This window comes from Oncorhynchus gorbuscha, unplaced genomic scaffold (assembly GCF_021184085.1).
Source record: "Oncorhynchus gorbuscha isolate QuinsamMale2020 ecotype Even-year unplaced genomic scaffold, OgorEven_v1.0 Un_scaffold_2100, whole genome shotgun sequence".
Lineage (NCBI taxonomy): Eukaryota > Metazoa > Chordata > Actinopteri > Salmoniformes > Salmonidae > Oncorhynchus > Oncorhynchus gorbuscha.
In genome coordinates this window covers 49,130-59,648 of record NW_025746692.1, presented here as the reverse complement: position 1 = coordinate 59,648, position 10,519 = coordinate 49,130, and the positions used below count along the sequence as shown (strand labels likewise).

The 10,519-nt window shown below is 41.9% G+C and overlaps 1 non-coding gene across 1 annotated transcript; it reads right to left on the bottom strand.

Annotated features, from left to right (window-relative positions):
* Window positions 1-5,525: 5,525 nt before the first annotated feature.
* On the bottom strand, window positions 5,526-5,689 carry LOC124024970. Its single transcript, XR_006837115.1, has one exon. It is a non-coding gene; the product is annotated as a U1 spliceosomal RNA (small nuclear RNA).
* Between the last annotated feature and the right edge of the window lie 4,830 nt (window positions 5,690-10,519).

Genomic DNA, 10,519 nt, shown 5'->3' with positions numbered 1-10,519 from the left:
GAGTTGTACACGTTGGTAGAGGAGCAAATCCTTCCAGGACAAAGGTGTTTGACTCACGGTTACCACTTCTACTACTGATAATACCACATCATATTGAACAGGGTTTAATGATGTTTACGACTACAGTTGCGGACAAGGCGACGGAAAAGCAATACATTTTGTTTTACTGTATTATTTCACGGACCTGACACTCTTCCCATCATGCAACACGGTAAAATTATAAACACATTGAATATGTTCTCTCAATGTCGGTCTGGTTACACACAAGTAGGCGATGTACCAAAATGCTGAAATCACATTCGTGCACACAGCCAACCGAAAGACACCACTTATTTCTGGTGTTTTGTAGCGTTCCAGACGTTGTAGGAATAGTTTCATCACGCTTGTTTTCTGCTCTCAGTAAAATATGATTCCACCATCGACCACAGGGTGGCATACGACCCACAGATATGGAGGAGAAACAGTAGCCTACTACTTAATCAACAAAAAGACACAGTAGTAGCTACTGGGGGGTGTGCTGACATGGCCATACTCGTATTTGTATTTGTAAATTTACAGTTGATAGTCAGATGGGATGAAAATTGAATCATTTTAACATGTCTAAATAGATATTGGCAAAATACCTTCCTACATGTTCTCAAAGTGGGTTGTAAAGTGGTTTGTTGTCAGTGGGTTGTATTGTCAGTGGGTTGTGACAATGGTTTGTAATGTCAGTGGGTTGTACTGTCAGTGGGTTGTAATGTCAGTGGGTTGTACTGTCAGTGGGTTGTATTGTCAGTGGGTTGTATTGTCAGTGGGTTGTATTGTCAGTGGGTTGTATTGTCAGTGGGTTGTAATGTCAGTGGGTTGTAACATCATCAGTGGGTTGTATTGTCAGTGGGTTGTAATGTCAGTGGGTTGTAACATCATCAAAGTGGGTTGTACCGTCAGTGGGTTGTAATGTCAGTGGGTTGTAATGTCAGTGGGTTGTAACATCATCAGTGGGTTGTAATGTCAGTGGGTTGTATTGTCAGTGGGTTGTATTGTCAGTGGGTTGTACTGTCAGTGGGTTGTACTGTCAGTGGGTTGTAATGTCAGTGGGTTGTACTGTCAGTGGGTTGTACTGTCAGTGGGTTGTAATGTCAGTGGGTTTGTACTGTCAGTGGGTTGTAATGTCAGTGGGTTGTAATGTCAAAGTGGGTTGTACTGTCAGTGGTTGTTGTAGTGGGTTGTGTCAGTGGGTTGTAATTGTCAAAGTGGGTTATACTGTCAGTGGGTTGTAATGTCAGTGGGTTGTACTGTCAGTGGGTTGTAACATCATCAAAGTGGGTTGTAATGTCAGTGGGTTGTATTGTCAGTGGATTGTACTGTCAGTGGGTTGTAATGTCAGTGGGTTGTAATGTCAGTGGGTTGTACTGTCAGTGGGTTGTAACATCATCAAAGTGGGTTGTAATGTCAGTGGGTTGTAATGTCAGTGGGTTGTAATGTCAGTGGGTTGTACTGTCAGTGGGTTGTAATGTCAGTGGGTTGTAATGTCAGTGGGTTGTACTGTCAGTGGGTTGTACTGTCAGTGGGTTGTAATGTCAGTGGGTTGTACTGTCAGTGGGGAACAGTGGGTTAAATGTCATGGGTTGTAATGTCAGTGGGTTGTATGTCAGTGGTTGTATGTCAAAGTGGGTTGTAACATCATCAAAGTGGGTTGTAATGTCAAAGTGGGTTGTAATGTCAGTGGGTTGTAACATCATCAAACTACTCTGGGTTGTAATGTCTGGTTGTAATGTCAGTGGGTTGTAACATCATCAAAGTGTTGTAATGAAAACATCATCAAAGTGGGTTGTAATGTCAGTGGGTTGTACTGTCAGTGGGTTGTATTGTCAGTGGGTTGTACTGTCAGTGGGTTGTAACATCATCAAAGTGGGTTGTAATGTCAGTGGGTTGTACTGTCAGTGGGTTGTAATGTCAGTGGGTTGTAATGTCAGTGGGTTGTAACATCATCAAAGTGGGTTGTAATGTCTGTCAGTGGGTTGTAATGTCTCAAAGTGGGTTATACTGTCAGTGGGTTGTAATGTCAGTGGGTTGTAATGTCATGGGTTAAAATGTCATCAAAGTGGGTTATACTGTCAACAAACAGTGGGTTGATGTCAGTGGGTTGTAACATCATCAAAGTGGGTTGCCATGTCAGTGGGTTGTATTGTCAGTGGATTGTACTGTCAGTGGGTTGTAATGTCAGTGGGTTGTAATGTCAGTGGGTTGTACTCAGTGGGTTGTAACATCATCAAAGTGGGTTGTAATGTCAGTGGGTTGTAATGTCAGTGGGTTGTAATGTCAGTGGGTTGTACTGTCAGTGGGTTGTAACATCATCAAAGTGGGTTGTAATGTCAGTGGGTTGTAACCCACTGGGTTGTACTGTCAGTGGGTTATAACATCAGCAAAGTGGGTTGTAATGTCAGTGGGTTGTAAAGCCTCAGTGGGTTTAATCTCAGCTCAGTGTTGTAATGTCAGTGGGTTGTAATGTCATGGATTGTAATGTCAGTGGGTTGTAATGTCATCAAACTGGGTTGTCATGTCAAAGTGGGTTGTGAGTCAGTGGGTTGTAATGTCAGTGGGTTGTAATGTCAGTGGGTTGTAAAAGCCAATTCCTCCTTTAATGTCAGTGGGTTGTAATTCCTTCCAGTTCTCTGCAGTGGGCCAATGACTGTAATGTCAGTGGGTTGTAATGTCAGTGGGTTGTAAAATGGGTTGTAATGTCAGTGGGTTTTAATGTAAACGTGGGTTTTAATCTAAACGTGGGTTGTAATGTCAGCTGTCAGTTGTAATGTCACAGTGGGTTGTAATGTCAGTGGGTTGTAGTGTCAGTGGGTTGTATTTATTTAATCTTGTAATGTCAGTTTGTAATGTCAGTGGGTTGTATCAGTGGGTTCTATGTCAAAGTGGGTTGTAATGTCAGTGGGTTGTAATTCATGGGTTGTAATGTCAAATCTACCATTCAGTGGGTTTTGTCAGTGGGTTGTATTGTCAGTGGGTTGTATGTATTGTAATGTGAAAGTTTGTAATGTCAAAGTGGGTTGTAATGTCAATGTGGGTTGTAATGTCAGTGGGTTTTAATGTGAAAGTGGGTTTATGTCAAAGTGGGTTTATGTCAGTGGGTTTAATGTCAGTGGGTTGTAATGTCAGTGGGTTGTAATGTCAGTGGGTTGTACTGTCAGTGGGTTGTAATGTCAGTGGGTTGTAATGTCAGTGGGTTGTACTGTCAGTGGGTTGTAATGTCAGTGGGTTGTTTGTCAATGGGTTGTTCTAAACGTGGGTTGTAATGTCAGTGGGTTGTTGATTTGTAATCTTATTGAGTGGGTTGTAATGTCAGTTTTGTTTAAATTCCAGTGGGTTGTAATGTCAAACCAGGTTGTAATGTCAGTGGGTTGTAATGTCAGTGGGTTGTAATGTCAAACCAGGTTGTCTGTCAATGGGTTGTAAATGGGTTGAACTTGTTCTCAACGTGGGCCTACCTGGTTAAAACGTGGGTTGTAATGTCAGTGGGTTGTAATGTCAAAAATGTCAAATAAAAAATTGAAGCGTTTTAATACGCCTCAATAGATGTTGGCAAAAAACCTCTGTCAGCTGTCTTGGGTGTGAACTGGATTGGTACCTGACTGCTGAGAATATGAATAAATCCATTTATTTAGGCTCATTAACTTTGTATAGTCCATACAAACTTTACAAACTGAAGTCATATAAATCACTTAATTATTTCAATTTATAAAAACAATACAACCACACTTACGATGACACAAAAATAAGTTTGAAAACAAAAATGAGTGTTGCATACACTATACAAAGTCGATGAGCCTCGGTGATATGGACCTGATTCCATTTCCGACGACAAGAAATCAAAACAGACCAAAGGGACGTTCTAAATCTGTATTCTGGACATTGCAAAGTCACACGCTCAAAGCTAATGTGATTATCCAAGTCATTTTAATAAACTTTCTCCCGAGTTGCGCTGTGGTCTAACACACTGCATCTCAGTGCAAACGGCCTACCTGGTTTCATCACCTCCGGCCGTGATTGGGAGTCCCACAGGGCGGTGCGATGGACAATTTTGGCCCAGTGTCTTTTGGTTTGTAAATAAGAATTTGGGGTAAGATTTAATGTCAAACATTTCTGGGACACATCCTCGTTGTATCCTGGTGACATTGCCTCAAAATCAGGTGATGCCTGGTTATTCTTTAAAAGTGCCTTCCTCACCATCTTAAATAAACATGCCCTCATTCAAAAAAAAAATAGAGTCCAGGGTGATATAGTCCTTGGTTGATCAGACCTGTCTGCCTTGACCAGCACAAAAACATCCTTGGTGTTCTGCATTCGCCGAATATGATATGCAACTTTTCAGGGAAGTTAGGAACAAATATACACAGGCAGTTAGGAAAGCCAAGGCTAGCTTTTTCAAACAGAAATTTGCATCCTGTAGTACTAACTCAAAAAGTTCTGGGACACTGTAAAGTCCATGGAGAATAAGACCTCCTCCCAGCTGCCCACAGCACTGATGTCCCTGAAACACTGATAAATCCACTATAATTGAGAATTTCAATAAGGGGCTGGCCATCTTCCACCTGGAGCCAGCCATCAGCTGACCGGCATCCACAGCAACCCTCATATGCCCTCCTGTCTTTCAAAGGTCTTGGAGTTAACAAACAGGATTTGAATTGAGTTCTCATGGTCTGGTTGAGCTGGGGATCACCTGAAGTCCTATAGCCCAGCAAAGCCAATTCCTCCTTTGGTCCTTTCCTATCTGTTTGAGACCAGATCCCCACTAGCTTTAAGCTGCAGCTCAGATTTCACCTGTACTGCCCATCTGTAAACAGCCCAAACTACCTCATCCCCATACTGTATTTATTTATCTTGCTCCATTTTGCACCCCGTATCTCTACTTGCACATTCATCGTCTGCACATCTACCATTCCAGTGTTTCAATTGTTATATTGCAACCTCCACCATGGAAGCCCTATGTCCCTTATCTTACCTCATTTGCAATCACTGTACATAGACTTTTTGTTTTCTTTTGTTCTACTTCATTGACTGTTTTGTTTATTCCAGTAACTTAGTGTTGTTGTATTCCAGCCACGCTTTATCTTGGCCAGGTCGCAGTTGTAAATGAGAACTTGTTCTCAACTCTGGTTAAATGTGAAATAAAAAACTAAATAAATTTGCAGTTACATAAACACATTTTAAACTAGGCCTCTTCAATATTTTGTTTATTGTGGGTTTTTACAAACTGTCATATAAATGACTTAGTTATCTAGCAAATAAAAGAGCTCAATCCAGATTGTCTACAAAAAAGTAGGCCTTTTCCTTGACATTATCAGGACAGGAAAGACATAATCACCGGTTACAATAACAGATTGGGGTTATCAGAAACAAAATGTATCTCTGAGACGTTAGTTTATCTTTTAAATAGACCGTAAATTCTTTATGCATTCATCTGATAAGGGAAAAAATGGTGGAAAGCATCCCGATAATATCTGTTCCTTCTTTATTTTTCACATCAAGATCAGGGGAGAGCGCGAACGCAGTCCCCCACTACCATAAATTATGCAATCGAGATTTCCACATTTGAGAAATTCGCAGGGGTCAGCACAGCCGGAGTGCAATGGCTGAGCCTCGCCCTGGGTGAACCGCCTTCTTGATCACGGTGTCTCCCTTGCCAGGTAAGTATGAGTTGTACACGTTGGTAGAGGAGCAAATCCTTCCAGGACAAAGGTGTTTGACTCACGGTTACCACTTCTACTACTGATAATACCACATCATATTGAACAGGGTTTAATGTCGTTTACGAATATAGTTGCGGACAAGGTGAAGAAAAAGCAATACATTTAGTTTTACTATATTATATCACGGACCGACTGTTTAGCCATCATGCAACACGGTAAAATTATAAACACATTGAATATGTTCTCTCAATGTCGGTCTGGTTACACACAAGTAGGCGATGTACCAAAATGCTGAAATCACATTCGTGCACACAGCCAACCGAAAGACACCACTTATTTCTGGTGTTTTGTAGCGTTCCAGACGTTGTAGGAATAGTTTCATCACGCTTGTTTTCTGCTCTCAGTAAAATATGATTCCACCATCGACCACAGGGTGGCATACGACCCACAGATATGGAGGAGAAACAGTAGCCTACTACTTAATCAACAAAAAGACACAGTAGTAGCTACTGGGGGGTGTGCTGACATGGCCATACTCGTATTTGTAAATGAATCTGTAAATTTACAGTTGATAGTCAGATGGGATGAAAAACGAATCATTTTAACATGTCTAAATAGATATTGGCAAAATACCTTCCTACATGTTCTCAAAGTGGGTTGTAATGTCAGTGTGTTGTATTGTCAATGGTTTGTAATGTCAGTGGGTTGTATTGTCAGTGGGTTGTATTGACAATGGTTTGTAATGTCAGTGGGTTATACTGTCAGTGGGTTGTACTGTCAGTGGGTTGTAATGTCAGTGGGTTGTACTGTCAGTGGGTTGTAATGTCAGTGGGTTGTAATGTCAGTGGGTTGTACTGTCAGTGGGTTGTACTGTCAGTGGGTTGTAATGTCAGTGGGTTGTACTGTCAGTGGGTTGTAATGTCAGTGGGTTGTAATGTCAGTGGGTTGTAATGTCAGTGGGTTGTATTGTCAGTGGGTTGTAATGTCAAAGTGGGTTGTAACATCATCAAAATGGGTTGTAATGTCAAAGTGGGTTGTAATGTCAAAGTGGGTTGTAACATCATCAAAGTGGGTTGTACCGTCAGTGGGTTGTAATGTCAGTGGGTTGTAATGTCAGTGGGTTGTAACATCATCAAAGTGGGTTGTAATGTCAGTGGGTTGTACTGTCAGTGGGTTGTATTGTCAGTGGGTTGTACTGTCAGTGGGTTGTAACATCATCAAAGTGGGTTGTAATGTCAGTGGGTTGTACTGTCAGTGGGTTGTAATGTCAGTGGGTTGTAATGTCAGTGGGTTGTAACATCATCAAAGTGGGTTGTAATGTCAGTGGGTTGTAATGTCAGTGGGTTGTAATGTCATCAAAGTGGGTTATACTGTCAGTGGGTTGTAATGTCAGTGGGTTGTAATGTCAGTGGGTTGTAAGGTCAGTGGGTTGTAATGTCATCAAAGTGGGTTATACTGTCAGTGGGTTGTAATGTCAGTGGGTTGTACTGTCAGTGGGTTGTAACATCATCAAAGTGGGTTGTAATGTCAGTGGGTTGTATTGTCAGTGGATTGTACTGTCAGTGGGTTGTAATGTCAGTGGGTTGTAATGTCAGTGGGTTGTACTGTCAGTGGGTTGTAACATCATCAAAGTGGGTTGTAATGTCAGTGGGTTGTAATGTCAGTGGGTTGTAATGTCAGTGGGTTGTAATGTCAGTGGGTTGTAATGTCAGTGGGTTGTACTGTCAGTGGGTTGTACTGTCAGTGGGTTGTAATGTCAGTGGGTTGTACTGTCAGTGGGTTGTAATGTCAGTGGGTTGTAATGTCAGTGGGTTGTAATGTCAGTGGGTTGTATTGTCAGTGGGTTGTAATGTCAAAGTGGGTTGTAACATCATCAAAGTGGGTTGTAATGTCAAAGTGGGTTGTAATGTCAAAGTGGGTTGTAACATCATCAAAGTGGGTTGTACCGTCAGTGGGTTGTAATGTCAGTGGGTTGTAATGTCAGTGGGTTGTAACATCATCAAAGTGGGTTGTAATGTCAGTGGGTTGTAACATCATCAAAGTGGGTTGTAATGTCAGTGGGTTGTACTGTCAGTGGGTTGTATTGTCAGTGGGTTGTACTGTCAGTGGGTTGTAACATCATCAAAGTGGGTTGTAATGTCAGTGGGTTGTACTGTCAGTGGGTTGTAATGTCAGTGGGTTGTAATGTCAGTGGGTTGTAACATCATCAAAGTGGGTTGTAATGTCAGTGGGTTGTAATGTCAGTGGGTTGTAATGTCATCAAAGTGGGTTATACTGTCAGTGGGTTGTAATGTCAGTGGGTTGTAATGTCAGTGGGTTGTAATGTCATCAAAGTGGGTTATACTGTCAGTGGGTTGTAATGTCAGTGGGTTGTACTGTCAGTGGGTTGTAACATCATCAAAGTGGGTTGTAATGTCAGTGGGTTGTATTGTCAGTGGATTGTACTGTCAGTGGGTTGTAATGTCAGTGGGTTCTAATGTCAGTGGGTTGTACTGTCAGTGGGTTGTAACATCATCAAAGTGGGTTGTAATGTCAGTGGGTTGTAATGTCAGTGGGTTGTAATGTCAGTGGGTTGTACTGTCAGTGGGTTGTAACATCATCAAAGTGGGTTGTAATGTCAGTGGGTTGTAATGTCAGTGGGTTGTACTGTCAGTGGGTTGTAACATCAGCAAAGTGGGTTGTAATGTCAGTGGGTTGTAATGTCAGTGGGTTGTAATGTCAGTGGGTTGTAATGTCAGTGGGTTGTAATGTCAATGGATTGTAATGTCAGTGGGTTGTAATGTCATCAAACTGGGTTGTCATGTCAAAGTGGGTTGTGATGTCAGTGGGTTGTAATGTCAGTGGGTTGTAGTGTCAGTGGGTTGTATTGTCAGTGGGTTGTAATGTCAGTGGGTTGTAATGTCAGTGGGTTGTAATGTAAGTGGGTTGTAATGTCAGTGGGTTTTAATGTAAACGTGGGTTGTAATGTCAGTGGGTTGTAATGTCAGTGGGTTGTAATGTCAAAGTGGGTTGTAATGTCAGTGGGTTGTAGTGTCAGTGGGTTGTATTGTCAGTGGGTTGTAATGTCAGTGGGTTGTAATGTCAGTGGGTTGTAATGTCAGTGGGTTGTAATGTCAAAGTGGGTTGTAATGTCAGTGGGTTGTAATGTCAGTGGGTTGTAATGTCAAAGTGGGTTGTAATGTCAGTGGGTTGTAATGTCAGTGGGTTGTATTGTCAGTGGGTTGTAATGTCAAAGTGGGTTGTAATGTGAAAGTGGGTTGTAATGTCAAAGTGGGTTGTAATGTCAATGTGGGTTGTAATGTCAGTGGGTTTTAATGTGAAAGTGGGTTGTAATGTCAAAGTGGGTTGTAATGTCAGTGGGTTGTAATGTCAGTGGGTTGTAATGTCAGTGGGTTGTAATGTCAGTGGGTTGTAATGTCAGTGGGTTGTACTGTCAGTGGGTTGTAATGTCAGTGGGTTTTAATGTACACGTGGGTTGTAATGTCAGTGGGTTGTAATGTCAGTGGGTTGTAATGTCAACGTGGGTTGTAATGTCAGTGGGTTGTAGTGTCAGTGGGTTGTATTGTCAGTGGGTTGTAATGTCAGTGGGTTGTAATGTCAGTGGGTTGTAATGTCAGTGGGTTGTAATGTCAGTGGGTTGTAATGTCAAAGTGGGTTGTAATGTCAGTGGGTTGTAATGTCAGTGGGTTGTAATGTCAAAGTGGGTTGTAATGTCAGTGGGTTGTAATGTCAGTGGGTTGTATTGTCAGTGGGTTGTAATGTCAAAGTGGGTTGTAATGTGAAAGTGGGTTGTAATGTGAAAGTGGGTTGTAATGTCAATGTGGGTTGTAATGTCAGTGGGTTTTAATGTGAAAGTGGGTTGTAATGTCAAAGTGGGTTGTAATGTCAGTGGGTTGTAATGTCAGTGGGTTGTAATGTCAGTGGGTTGTAACATCATCAAAGTGGGTTGTAATGTCAGTGGGTTGTAATGTCAGTGGGTTGTAATGTCATCAAAGTGGGTTATACTGTCAGTGGGTTGTAATGTCAGTGGGTTGTAATGTCAGTGGGTTGTAATGTCATCAAAGTGGGTTATACTGTCAGTGGGTTGTAATGTCAGTGGGTTGTACTGTCAGTGGGTTGTAACATCATCAAAGTGGGTTGTAATGTCAGTGGGTTGTATTGTCAGTGGATTGTACTGTCAGTGGGTTGTAATGTCAGTGGGTTGTAATGTCAGTGGGTTGTACTGTCAGTGGGTTGTAACATCATCAAAGTGGGTTGTAATGTCAGTGGGTTGTAATGTCAGTGGGTTGTAATGTCAGTGGGTTGTACTGTCAGTGGGTTGTAACATCATCAAAGTGGGTTGTAATGTCAGTGGGTTGTAATGTCAGTGGGTTGTACTGTCAGTGGGTTGTAACATCAGCAAAGTGGGTTGTAATGTCAGTGGGTTGTAATGTCAGTGGGTTGTAATGTCAGTGGGTTGTAATGTCAGTGGGTTGTAATGTCAATGGATTGTAATGTCAGTGGGTTGTAATGTCATCAAACTGGGTTGTCATGTCAAAGTGGGTTGTGATGTCAGTGGGTTGTAATGTCAGTGGGTTGTAATGTCAGTGGGTTGTAATGTAAACGTGGGTTGTAATGTCAAAGTGGGTTGTAATGTCAGTGGGTTGTAATGTCAGTGGGTTGTAATGTCAGTGGGTTGTAGTGTCAGTGGGTTGTAATGTCAGTGGGTTGTAATGTCAGTGGGTTGTAATGTAAGTGGGTTGTAATGTCAGTGGGTTTTAATGTAAACGTGGGTTGTAATGTCAGTGGGTTGTAATGTCAGTGGGTTGTAATGTCAAAGTGGGTTGTAATGTCAG